This window comes from Pseudorca crassidens, chromosome 3, assembly GCF_039906515.1.
Source record: "Pseudorca crassidens isolate mPseCra1 chromosome 3, mPseCra1.hap1, whole genome shotgun sequence".
NCBI classification, from domain to species: domain Eukaryota; kingdom Metazoa; phylum Chordata; class Mammalia; order Artiodactyla; family Delphinidae; genus Pseudorca; species Pseudorca crassidens.
In genome coordinates this window covers 105300445-105313413 of record NC_090298.1, presented here as the reverse complement: position 1 = coordinate 105313413, position 12969 = coordinate 105300445, and the positions used below count along the sequence as shown (strand labels likewise).

Sequence of the window (12969 nt, the reverse complement as noted above, 5' to 3'; positions counted from 1 at the left end):
CCCCAACAGCTCAGAGCAACACAGTCTTCCAGATTCTCTCACCAGGCATATTTCCCTTCTGGAAGAAGAGGGCACACAGAGGAATCTGGCCTCATTTGTCCTAGAGGATAAACAATGAAACAGAAGCTCCATTGACTCAAGACAGAGGCACCTCAGGCTTAAACTGAGAGTCATTCAATAATTCATTCAACGTACACTGAATGCCCACTCTATCCTAGGCACCGTGCAAACACTGGACATAAAACACACATCTAGTTCCTGTCCCTGCCCATCAAGATCTTTATAATTTAATAATTGTGATTTACATTTCTTATATTTAGTGCTTCTGTCTCCCCATCTGCTGAACAGAGACAAAACCAGCTGTTTTATAGAGGTTTCTACATAGGTGTATAGAAAAAAAGTGTAAAGGTGTTTGGCGGTCAGTGTTAGAAAAAATGAACCTGGTATTACTATCGAGAGGAAGAAAGACCAAAAAGGAAAAACAATTAGTAACATATCTTCAGAAGAGTTAGGCCTGCAAAGGAGACAGAAGAAGAGGGAGGAGAATGTTCCAGGCAGAGGGAACGGAGGTGAGGGAAGGTCAGGCACACTTAGGGAGCTCAAACTAGCTCAGCTGGAGAAAGATATGGGGCGTATCACCATGGGTTTTATAAGACATTGCAAAGTATGTGAACTTCATCCGAGGATTACCGAGAGCTAGGAAAGGCTACAGGGTGACATTCGAAAGATCACTGGCTTCAGGGGGTGAGGGACCTGCAGGAGGAGACTATTAGAGGGAGGTCAGGTGAGACACCACTGCGAGTGAAATAAGGAAGTAACACTGGGGTTGCAGGGAACTGAGTGACTCTGGGAGTTTTTCAGGAGGCGAAATAGACAGGACTTGGTGATTGATGTGGGAGTAAGAGTGAGGAGGGATGCCTGATACGGCCCCTTGGGTGGAGGGTGAGCCCTTCATGGAGATGGAAGCACAGAAGCCCTCCTCCTGGGAGGCAGGGGAGGGCAGGGGTGTGGGGAACCTGGCCCTTAGTGAGGAGGAAAAGTTTGTCACACTATATAAAATGATTTTATGTAATCATTATAAAAATGGACATAGAAATAGCTGATCCAGGATTTCCCTGGCGGTCCAGTGGTTAAGACTCATCGCTTCCAATGCAAGGGGCGCAGGTTCAATCCCCGGTCAGGAAACTAAGATCCCACATGCCGGGAGGCCAAAAAAAAAAAAAAGAAAACAAGCATTAGCCTGCTTGTTGGTAAACTGGTGAAACTAGTAACAACTGGTCAGATTATGGGACTAAGCAGTTATTTTCTGGGTGAGAGCTGGCATTTTGAGAAGTTGTACTAATTTTCCACACCATGAGGTTACCAGTTTTTAGTGTCTGGGAACCAGATTCATTGAATAATAATCTTGTGGTTTTAAAAGGTAAGTTTATCTTAAAACAAACAAATAATAACAACAATATGGGCAAACACCTAACCTTAGGAAATAGTTTATCCTTCAGATTCCAGACAATAGATTAAATGAGGAAGTATTAAGTTCTTTAAAATCAAGATTGTTATAAGCACAAGTATATTAAGTATATTATGACAAATTACCTATCTCTAAATCCACAAAGGCTAAAACAAAAGAAAATGTTTGATTTGGAATAAGGAATAAAGGTCATGGATTTGTAGGATAATTAAAAGATAGTGTAAGCCACTATGAGAGGCAGTGAAATCTTTGAGAGATTTCAATCATTATGAAATAATTCCAACATATAAAGCATAAATGAGTAGCCAAAATATTGCTTATAAATTAATTCAAATTACTAATGTTTCTCACAGGCTAACCATCATGAAGTTGTAAAATCTGAAGCTTAACATTATATAATTAAAGAAGCTATGCTACTTAACAGAAATAAATACAAAGTAATGATGATGATGATAAACAATAACAGCTAACATTTCCTGACCTATTACTCTGTGCCAGGCACAGTGCTGAACCTTTTACGTGAATTACCTATTTAATCTGCACAGTAACTTACGTAGGTATTTTTATCATCCCCATTTCACAGTTAAGGACATGTAATATACTGTGCTATTTTCCTCATCCATCAAAAAAAGTAAACCTTTTATATTTTGGTTGTAACAAATAAGCATGGCAAATATCTCTCTGTCTCATTGCCTTATCTATGTCAGGTAAGTATTCTGTTTCAACGAAGTGTGAAATATGTATCTTAACCTTCATTCTTTCCTAAAGACAACAAGAGCTGGTCAGCAGTAATCTGCCAACTACTCACAAACAATTACCCCAAATTGGAAAGTTTATATCCTGAGTCACCAACTCAGACTCAAACCATCCATTTCCCAATTAGAAATGTTTAGTCTGTAAAGTTGGAAATTGCTGGAAGCAATGAATCAAACTGTCAAGAAAAAGGAAGAGGCTGTGTTCTCTCTCTCTCTTTTTTTTTAATGAATTTATTTATTTATTTATTTTATTTTTGGCTCCGTTGGGTCTTCGCTGCTACCCGTGGACTTTCTCTGGTTGCGGCCAGTGGGGGCTACTCTTCGTTGCAGTGCACGGGCTTCTCACTGCGGCGGCTTTGCTTATTGCAGAGCACAGGCTCTAGGCTCGTGGGCTTCAGTAGTTGCAGCACGCAGGCTCAGTAGTTGTGGCTCACAAGATTAGTTGCTCCGCGGCATGTGGGATCTTCCCGGACCAGGGCTCGAACCCGTGTCCCCTGAATTGGCAGGCGGATTCTTAACCACTAAGCCACCAGGGAAGTCCCTGTGCTCTCTTTTAATGTGAAAATTTTAGCGTTAATTTGGTATCTCTTTTTGTTTTGTACTTGATGCATGGCCCCGTGAAGGGTTTAACCTCACTAAGGGGATGGCAGAAAAAAAAAGAAAAAGCAGAATTTGGTCACCTCCTTGTTGCTTCTGAAATTCAGCATACAGAAAAATCAAACTGCACTGCAAAGTTGCCGGCGGCATTCATGGAAGGAAAAATATCAGTATATTTAAAATTGTATATATGTCACTCTGTCTCTTACTCCCAAAGCATTTTCCAAATCAAAATTAGAAAATTAACTGAGTTCTAAAATAATCCACATTAAAGTATAAAATGTTCAAAGCAAAAAGAATTGCTAAATCAAGAAGAAAGGATCGTGCAAACTCACATGAACTGATTAAAATCATTTGAGGAAAGAATTCATATGTTATATTGATACATGGTAGGGGGAGAAGACATTTCCCAAATGTGCCAATGAGCTGTAAAGGAGTACAGAAATGAAATATTTCCCTATATTCAGAAACATGGGTGGTCCTTCCTTTTGTTTGTCTTGTCACTGATAGGCAATCAAAACAAGTGGGTAAGGCATTTCATATACCTTTTCCCTTTTTGATTTGTTTTCTTCTATAGGTTTTGATGAGTAAACGTGTGTACCTTTTTTCCTTTGTGTCTACCCTGAAGGAAAAAACTTCAATAAATATTTTTCTTCCTCATTTCTCTTTTAAGCTGTGCCATCTTGTCTGACACTATAATCTTAGAGCGCAAATGAAAACAAAACACAATCTTTAAAAAAGAGCATTATTTCAACTGAAAAAAAAAGGCAACACAGTGGTGATATGCTTCCTTGAAACAGACGTTCTGAAAATATTCAAAACTCTAAATTGGATATTGAGCTACCCCTACCCACCCAGTCTTTGCCTTCAAATAATTTGCCTCTTAAGTTTAACAAAATTTTAAATGTAAAAAAATAAAGAGACATTTGCATGAACCCCCTAGTGCCAAACTTGATTGCATTCCATATCATTCACTTAATTATTATGGAAAAATCAAAACAGAAAATCAGTACAACTGATGAGCATTGCTAAAGTGCTCCTATTAGAAAGAGGAAACACAGCAGGCAGAGTTAACTCTTACTGCCTACTGGGAAGGCAGGCTTTGTTTATTCTACTACAAAAAACTCAGTAAACAATCAGGTTGAATAAAATCCTTACAATGGATGAGTCCGAGTTGTGATGACAGGGAGTAGTTTCTTTATGAGTGTGTTAGGGAGAAATAAATAATGGGGCGTTGACTTGCTAATTTATTTTTGCAACAACAGAAGGATAAATGATTCCAGACAATTCTTTCTGGCTCTAAAATCTATTTCCTTATTAGAATCATTAAGTGCACACATAGAAATAACTTGGATGCCCTTACCCACTGTTTTTTCAAGCTCACTACTCTAAAATCCTCTCACAGTTCTCTCGATGAAAGTGATTTACTGATTAAGAACAGCCACATTCTCACAATTTCCCCCCTGGATACCAAGAGTCACCTAGTCTACTGATCACTCTATCACGTTATCTGTAAAGGATGTACTAGCTTTACCATGAATCACTCAGAAAGGCTGCCCAGATGTGCTGTACGCTTCCTGGAGCTCTGAACCTGTGAATAGAGTATCAAAGGTCCAGCTTCAGGGTAGTCAAGATGTCAAAAGAGTAATGCTTGCTGGTTGCCCCAAGAACAACCTCAGACGACGACTTCCATGGAAATACTACTTCACCGATAAAAGGAATCCCTGAGGCACTGTCCTGATTTCTATTTTCACCACCCAAAGCTAGTTATTCTAATAGCGTATTAATTTACTCAAGCATAACTACACACTGGAAGCAGTAAAATGCTATCTATTTTCATCTGGGGATCCTCACATCATTTTGCTCACATCAAATACCACAACCAAGATATGCTTCTAAGTCAAACTAAATCATGTTGTAATGGCAGCCCCCCCAGCATTCCTTGGAAGCTTCTAATAATAAAAGTTAAATGAGTGTGGCTATTAACATTTAAAAAAAGAAAGGTATTCTCAAATCCTATTTTATAAACTTATAAGGATTTTATAAACAACCAAAAAAAAAAAACCAACACATTAGCATGAAGTGGGTGTTTAATATCAGTTCTGGCATTCACTGAGCACTTCACATCAAGCAAAAACTGGGCAAACCCCTGAGGCTGCCTGGCACTGAGATACCCTGAGGGGCTCACACCACACGGAGAACAGCCACAACCGTTGGCCATCTCAACGCAGCAGGATGCAGCCACAATTAAGGATTAAGACTGAAAGAGCTGCTGGGGTAACACAGAGGTACAGCCTCACCTACTTAACCAGCCGCCCCACAGGTGTAATCTAGGTGACATTAAGGGAGAGTTTGGGGGAAGCCATGGTCACCCGCTCATCATCAACTCTGCAAAGTACTCTATGACATCCCTGTAAATCCATCTCCTACAACATATGGAAAAAAGTCCACAAACAGTCCTCACTAAGGATCTAAGTGCAAGCAACTGCGGGGAGTATTATGACTTATGAAGCATGGTCTCTAGCTTCAATAGTTCAAAATCTACTATGGAGGAAGATTATAAATAAAATATAATTATTTGACAAATGAGTCAATGTAGAAAGAATTGCCAGAGTTTTAAGAAGATAGAAAAATCGATGTGAGCAGTGAAGGCTCATGAAAGAGGTCAAACTTGAAAAGAAAGTTTCCAAAAGGAGAAAAACTAGAAATCACTGAGTGCCTACCTTGTACCTCGTACCTCACATGCATAATCTCACTGGCTGAGATTAAATGTTTCACCTGAAATCAATTAAAACAGAGCAGTGATTCGAACATGGCTGGCTGATGACTGCAACATCTGCGATCTGCCCTCAGCGTCACATCAGGATTAAAGGAAGCCTTTGGGCAAATGAATACAATGGGGAGGGGCCACGAGGCAGAAGGAAAAGTGTGAGTCAAGCCTTGAGAGTGGAGAGCAGGAGGTCTTGTAAGGAATCTTGAGAAGCAGTGCTAGAAAGGAAGGAAGAGCTTCTTGATGAAGGGTCTGGAGCCCCAGGCTAAGGAGTTCAGATGGTTTTATTCTGTCTGCAGTGGAATACACTTAAGTCTATGAGCAGGGTGCATTATTTGATGAAAGAGGTGTTCTGAAGATTAACACAGAGTAGGTGTTCAAAATCCAACCAAGGGATTGCCTCCTGGTGGTGAACAAAGTGAGTGGAGATTAGTGTCTTCGGGTGTGACGTGGGATGCCTGTCCCAGGGTGGTAGCCTCAGGAATGGGAAGTATGTGAGAGAGCAATGAAAGAAAGAATTGGCAGGATTGGGACACATACTAGAAAATAGGGTTGATAACTGGGAGAGCTGTTCTGGGTTTAAGCCATTCTCAGTCCCAGTTATATTTTCTTGATTCAGTCTATTTTTATCTCCTACTGGGAAAACAATACACCTCTTCTTTATTAGAAAAAGACTTCAAACTTCAAAACTTCAAACACTACTTCTCATTCCAGAATTCAGTAAATAAAATTATATTGATTTTCCTAAACTCTCACAATTTAATATTCCTCAGTAATATTCCTACCTATTCTTCCCAACATGAAGATCTCTAATTTTTTTGGCCCATCCAACAACAAGCCCTTTATCCCTTTTATAAGATACACTCCTTCTTTCCCTTTTTCAACAGCTATGATTTGCAGCACTCATTATACCCTATTGTTGTAGCCAGCCTCCCGGATGACCTCCAATGAATTCTGTCTTGTGTAAACGCTTCTCACAATGAATAGACTTATGTAACCAATAGGATATTGCAAAACTGACAGAGTATAACTTCCAAACCTAGGTCATCAAAGGCGTTGCAGTTTCCATCTTGCTTTTTGGATCACCATTCTGCAGGAAGCCAGCTGCCATGTCATTAAGACACTCAAGCAGCCCTATAGAGAGATGGGCATAGTGAGGAACTGAGGCCTCCTGCCAACAGCCATGTGAATGGATCCTCCAGCCCCTGTCAAACCTTCAGAAGACTGTAGTCCCTGCTGAAATACCAGCTACAACCTCATGAGACCCTGAGCCAGACCCACCAACTAAGCTTCTCCCAAATTCCTGATCCACATAAACTGTGAGATAATAAATGTTTGTTGTTTTAAGCCACTAAGTTAATTTGTTACACAGCAATAGATATCCAATATGCCTATATTTCAATATGTCTATACCAAAAATATTTTGACTTCCAAAATAGTTCTCAAAAATGCCTGCCATTTAGTTGGCATCTTCAGTATCAGTCGTACACAAAAGAAACCACCTGCAATACTTCTGAAATCTTTTCTCTACATTAGAACTCCTAGCAAGAGCCCATCAACTTCTAATTGCACTTCGACTTATTGCGTCCCTAGAGGCATGACCTCACAATACCTGTGTTTTAAGGTGCATCTGCTGCTTTTCCACACAAAGCACTGTCCCAAATTATCCTGCCATTTATCCTTAACCATTTAGCATCTGACTATCCAGAAGAGTTGATCTGCTTCACAACTTGGAGAGTTCATCACGTGCTCTGTGCAATGTCATTTGTAAAATATTAAATGAATGGATTCTAGACTTTTCCATAAGTTAATTTTTCATCTACAAATACATGTTCCTTTATTCCTAGTCTTCTGTGATTATCTTTGATTAGATGGCATATAAAATTTAATTTTCATTTTGTTAACTTTTTATTTTAAAAAAGAGTGCCCTTCACCCAGACTCACTAGTTGCTAACACTCTGCCACATTTACTTTACCACTCTCTATCTACATACACATATATAGGCAATATATATACACATTCTTTAACCATTTGAGAGTAATTTGTACATATGAAAATACTTCTAAATACTTCAACTTACATTTTCTAAAAAGAAGAACGTTCACCTATGTGTAACCCAACTGTCTGAGGAAATTTAACACTGATGCTAAACTACGATGTAACCTTAACCTAATTCAAATTTCATCAACTGTCCTAATAATGTAATTATTTTAACAATGTTTCACATAGACATTGTTCAAAGCCTTTGCTGAAGAACAAACATTTGTTTTCTCAATCAGCAGACATTGATCAGGGACATTTCTGCCCTCCCAGAGTTTCTAATCTAATGTGAGAGCCCTATCATGTGGATAGTAATAACAAGGCAATAAAAATTATGATTAGGGTCAAAAGAGGTTACAAAATAAGTATGGAAGTTAAGAAAGTATTTCCAGCTGGAAAGTGGGGATAAGAGCATATTGAGGGCTGTGCTGGGTAGATGGAGCAGGGGAGGTTGCACCCAAAGGAACGAGTAGGAGCAAAAGCAAGAGAAAGCAGCTTCCCAGAGGGAAAAGCAAATGGGCAAGGCTGTCTGGAGCACAGAGTAGAAAATCAAGTGAGTAGAAAAGGAATTTTAGAGCCAGGTCAGGAATGGCATTGAATATCATGGTTTAAGATTTACTCAAGTTAAAATATCCAAACACTTCATGAGACCTCAGGCAGTCCAGGAATAAATGTGTATAAGAAAAATGAACTAGAAAATAGAACTTGATCAGCCCAGAAAGAAAGGGAGACTATTGTTTTTTGTTTTCTTTCAACCAACAATACTAATTAAAGAAGCTGGACATTTCAGGTTTGACCAATACCCTGACACAGTACAAGCAGGAAAAAATCCAATGGAAACAGAATGAATGACAAAATAAGGCAATTTCCTTTAGAAAGGAAAAGTCAAATTAAAGGGTAAGAGGAGAAAATATCAGTAGAATTCTCTGATGTGCAGCAGGATACTTTGAGTGTCTCAGCACCTTAGGTCTTTCCTTGCACGCAGGGCTGGTGGGAGGACAGAACAATAACAGGAAGCCCAAGTATTTGCACGGTCCCTCTCCTCTCGGGCAGGTCCGTTTCAATGGTGCATGCTGCTATAGTAGGAAAGATGACGACGTTCATCTGCCCCCATCACTGGCATGACAAGGGGGACCTGCTCGTCCAACTCTAGGTCATTGTGCTAACCCTCAATTCCTGAGACACTCACCATTAGGCACAGCTGAGCAATCCAAGTCAAGTCTTACTTTCCTCAAAGATCATTTCTTAGAGAAGAAAACAGAGGAACACAAACCCCATGAGGAAAAGAATTTCTATGGAACCAAGATTTTAGAAAATTCTCCTGTCAGTTGCATCTATCTAGATTCTATTAAGGCAAACACACACACACACACACACACACACACACACACACACACACACACATATACCATTCCTCTATTTTTAATACTTCATAACAGGCCATATAATTGAAGTGTTTTTTTTTAATTTTTTTTAATTGAAGTTTTTAACATTCATTTGGCTCCCCAAAATTTTCCAGAGCACTACACATATCCTGGGTTCCACAGAGCATTTGTGCTAAAAAATAGAACAGAAAGTTACAGTTTATGGTTTTATGGAATCCAGTTAAAATCCTTTCGTTTTATGAACGGAATAACTGAAGGCCCAAGTTAGGATGACCTGACCATGATCACGGAGCTAGTCTGTGGGTGGTCTGACATTAGATCACAGAACTCAGGTTTCTTAACTCCAGTCAAATTATTAGTACCTCTCCATCAGGTATAACAGTCATAGTCTTCCTAAAATAATACTCCATCTGTGCATTGGAGCCTCTTGAAATGCAAATTCATTCAAAGTTAGATTCTTCAAGTGACCAAGCAACTTCCTGGTCAAAACTGAAAATGTGAATTAGAAAGTACATAAGGTATTTCCATGTTTAGACTGTACAGATGTTGCAAATAATCAGTGACAGCGGAACTCCACTGCCATTCTTCCCAGGGTTACTCAGTTCTGAACCACTAATCCAGACCAGGATGCAGAGTGACCACAGACATCTCTAGCTGCAGGCATCGCCACAAAGGAGTCTGGACACTTTTATCCACATGGTTTTAAGCCCACATGGGCAAAAGCTTTGAAGATTTGGGATAAAATGTGAGGAAATTGCTGAGGAAGTGTAAGTAGGCAGAAGGTAATTACTCAAAGCTGCACTTGCCAGGACATTCTGGAGAAAATGCTGGCGCTGCCATCTCTCCCACTTCCGCTTCCTCACCAACAGCATCTATGTGCAAATATAAGAAGCCACAACCCAAACCCCAACTTTATGACTCTTAAAAATAGGGCTTTGTTTTAGTAGATGAAGTGCCACATGCTGAAGCAGCAGCACCACTTCCTGTGGTATCGAGACAGATCTTTTATTCAAGAATTGACCCTGTCTGACCCTGAATAATAGTTTGAGAACAACCCTGAATAATAGTTTGAGAACAATCGCATATTGACAGGAAAGTTAAGAGCCATTCTCCATACTACTTCCTTCATTCACATTATCCATAACACTCTCTTCTGATTTCCCTGTATCTTATTTGTCCTTCTCTGTCATTTTTAGGGAAATCCAGGATCTGGATGGCACAGGGACAGGAAGGTATAGCGACTGACGTTCTAGTCTGGCTGAGTGTCAAACTTTGATCACTGATGGGTCACTGATTCGCTCTCGCTTTACTTCCTGTTCAGACATATCAGTCAGGAAAGCAGGTTTAATGGCAAGGAGACTTAAAATGAGAGTTGTATTTTCCATTTGCCTTTCTTATAAACCTCCAGAATGCCTATGATTCATCGATTTTTGTGGGAAGATGGCCGTCAGCAGGAAGCTGGTCCAGTACCCTAATTTCACAGATGATGATGCTGTGATCCAGAGAAATTACATGTATGCCCAAGGTCACAAACCTATTTCATAAATAGCTTCTCCTTAGCCTAATAGTGGACCAAAATGCAAGATCCTATCAGTTTATCTTGCACAATATTCTGAATTGCTACACACAAAGATAATAAAGACAAATTTTTTTTTTTTTTTGCGGCTGATGCCAGTCTTAACAGAATACAAATATACAAGTTATAGGCCCTGGGGTTCTTATAAAAGTTTAACTCTAAAATATTGACAAATGGCCAAGACTTTAATCAGGTAACTCGTGAATGCCCTTTCTCATTCCAAGGAGGAGGAGCTCACCATGAGTTATGTCCACCCAATCTCTGCATAGAAGGAGCAGAGTGGACACAGCCTCATAAAAGTTTTGCTAATGGCTGAGGCAAAGGAGTTAATGAAAGGTAAATGGACAGTCCCCCAATTCCTCAGCGCAATGATTCCTTTTTGGTTCTTTGTGATGTCCTTGGTACTTAGAACAGCACCTCACAGAGAGGAGGGCAAAAGAATGAAGAACAAATGAATGAATAAATAACTTTAAAGAATAATAAAGTATAGAGAAGAGTCAAGTATGTAGACTTGAATAAAGAATTTAAGTAAAGAAAACTAGTTTAAAGAAGAAAAAGGTTTGTGTCTGGTAGGACTTCTCCAGCAAGATTTGGAATTGGTAAATTGAACTAATAAAAATCTGTTGAAAATACATATATTTCAAATTATGGGTTTTTCCAGAACTAATAATTTTTATGTACTATGAGTACATTGTACATCTCTTATATAACTTAAAGTACCTTTTATTTTTAAAAAATTCTGGGGGAGGACTTTGTTACTTTGAAATGGGGCATAATTTTACAACTCTTATGGGCATTTTAATTTTTCTCTTTCATTCTCAGCCAAATATGCTTGATCTTCTTATGGGAAATGTTTCTCATTAATTTATTTTTCATTATTTTTTAGGGCTTAAGGCAATTTTCCAATGGCAAAATCACTGCAAGAGTCGTTATCTCTTACTGCAAGTATTTATAATCTTTGTATATTCTAGGATGATTTTATAATCATTTTTTAACATAGCATTTGGCGATTTTTACCTGCTTTCCAATGTACTTTTAAATTCATTTTCAGTCCAACTGTATCTACTTAGTATGGTCCCAGCATTTTAAGTTGGTTATCACTTTTATATCTTACCCAAAACTTCTATCAGGAATGAGGAAATGGCCAGTATTTTTTTTGCGGGGGGGCTCTTCCTGAGTCATTAAGTTTTTAATTTTATTTTAACACTGGAATACAAAATAAAGAGTTGAGAAATATATGCCTCTATCATTTATTATTAACTTAGTTTCATTCCTCATTCTAACTACAGCAATAAACAGTTCTGTGGTATTGGTCCTTTAGTTTGACCTTTTGTTGTAAAGATAAAGTAGGTTTTAAAACCAAGGCCTAGAACCACTAACTTTTGACTAGTTTTTCAATTTGATCAATTTATCCTTTTTCCAATTAATCTCCAATTCATCCTCCATGCTGCCACCAACCCTCTCAAAACACATATGAGAACATCACACTTTCATACTTAAAAGCTTTTGAGAGCTTGCCTTTGTGGTAAAGCCCAAACTGAGCCTTATCACCCAGCAAATTCCCACAGGTATATATCACTTCTAAATATCACTTGAGCAATCCTTGCTACTTGAATTTCCCAAAATATTACACGTTCTCACTCCTCTATGTCTTTCCCCATGCTGTTCTTTCTTCTTGGAATGCCCTTAACTATCTGGTCAACTTAATTCTCACTAGTTCCTCAAGAATCAAAGGTTACTTCCTCTTAGAAGAGCTCCCAGGCCAACCTAGACATCCTTCTTCTTTACCCTCATAACCTCTGGGGCATCCAGGGAGTAGATGATGTGGACTTTGTCAGAGTAATAACACACACTATTTTATTCACCATTTTCTTATTCATCTCTCCACTAGCTGGTAAACTCCCTGATATCAAAAGAGTACACTGTTCATCTTTACATATTCTTACCACATATGGAGGGCTCAATAATATTTCAAGATTTTATCCCATTTAATTGCTAAACTATACTACTACAAAGGGAAATCCTGGAGTTGAAATAAAATGATTACAATACTAGTGAATATAAACATAGGAAAACAATTAAACCTTTGTTAGAAAAGTAGTTGTTCAAAATTAGAGAAAAAAATTATGTTGTTTATATAGAGAACCTATGGACACTTTCAAGGGCTTAATTAATAGTTATTCTGTAAATTCATTTAAAAGCTAAAGGTTTTCTTTTCATTGGCATTCCTTTATTCTCAGTAAGCACCCCTGCTCACACATAGCTACATCTGGTCATGATTTTTGTAGACCTATATTCATCTCAGCTGTGGGCAAAGTGAGGTGACCATGAGTATACATTTGGGAGCAGTAAAGAGAGGGACCAGGATGCGCTGGGA

At 38.7% G+C, this 12969-nt stretch overlaps 1 protein-coding gene across 3 annotated transcripts in view; it reads right to left on the bottom strand.

The window, feature by feature from the left end:
• The window catches only part of MEGF10 (multiple EGF like domains 10), a 368384-nt gene that overhangs the window by 126017 nt on the left and 229398 nt on the right, over positions 1-12969 (bottom strand). The gene's annotated exons all lie outside the window — the stretch shown is intronic.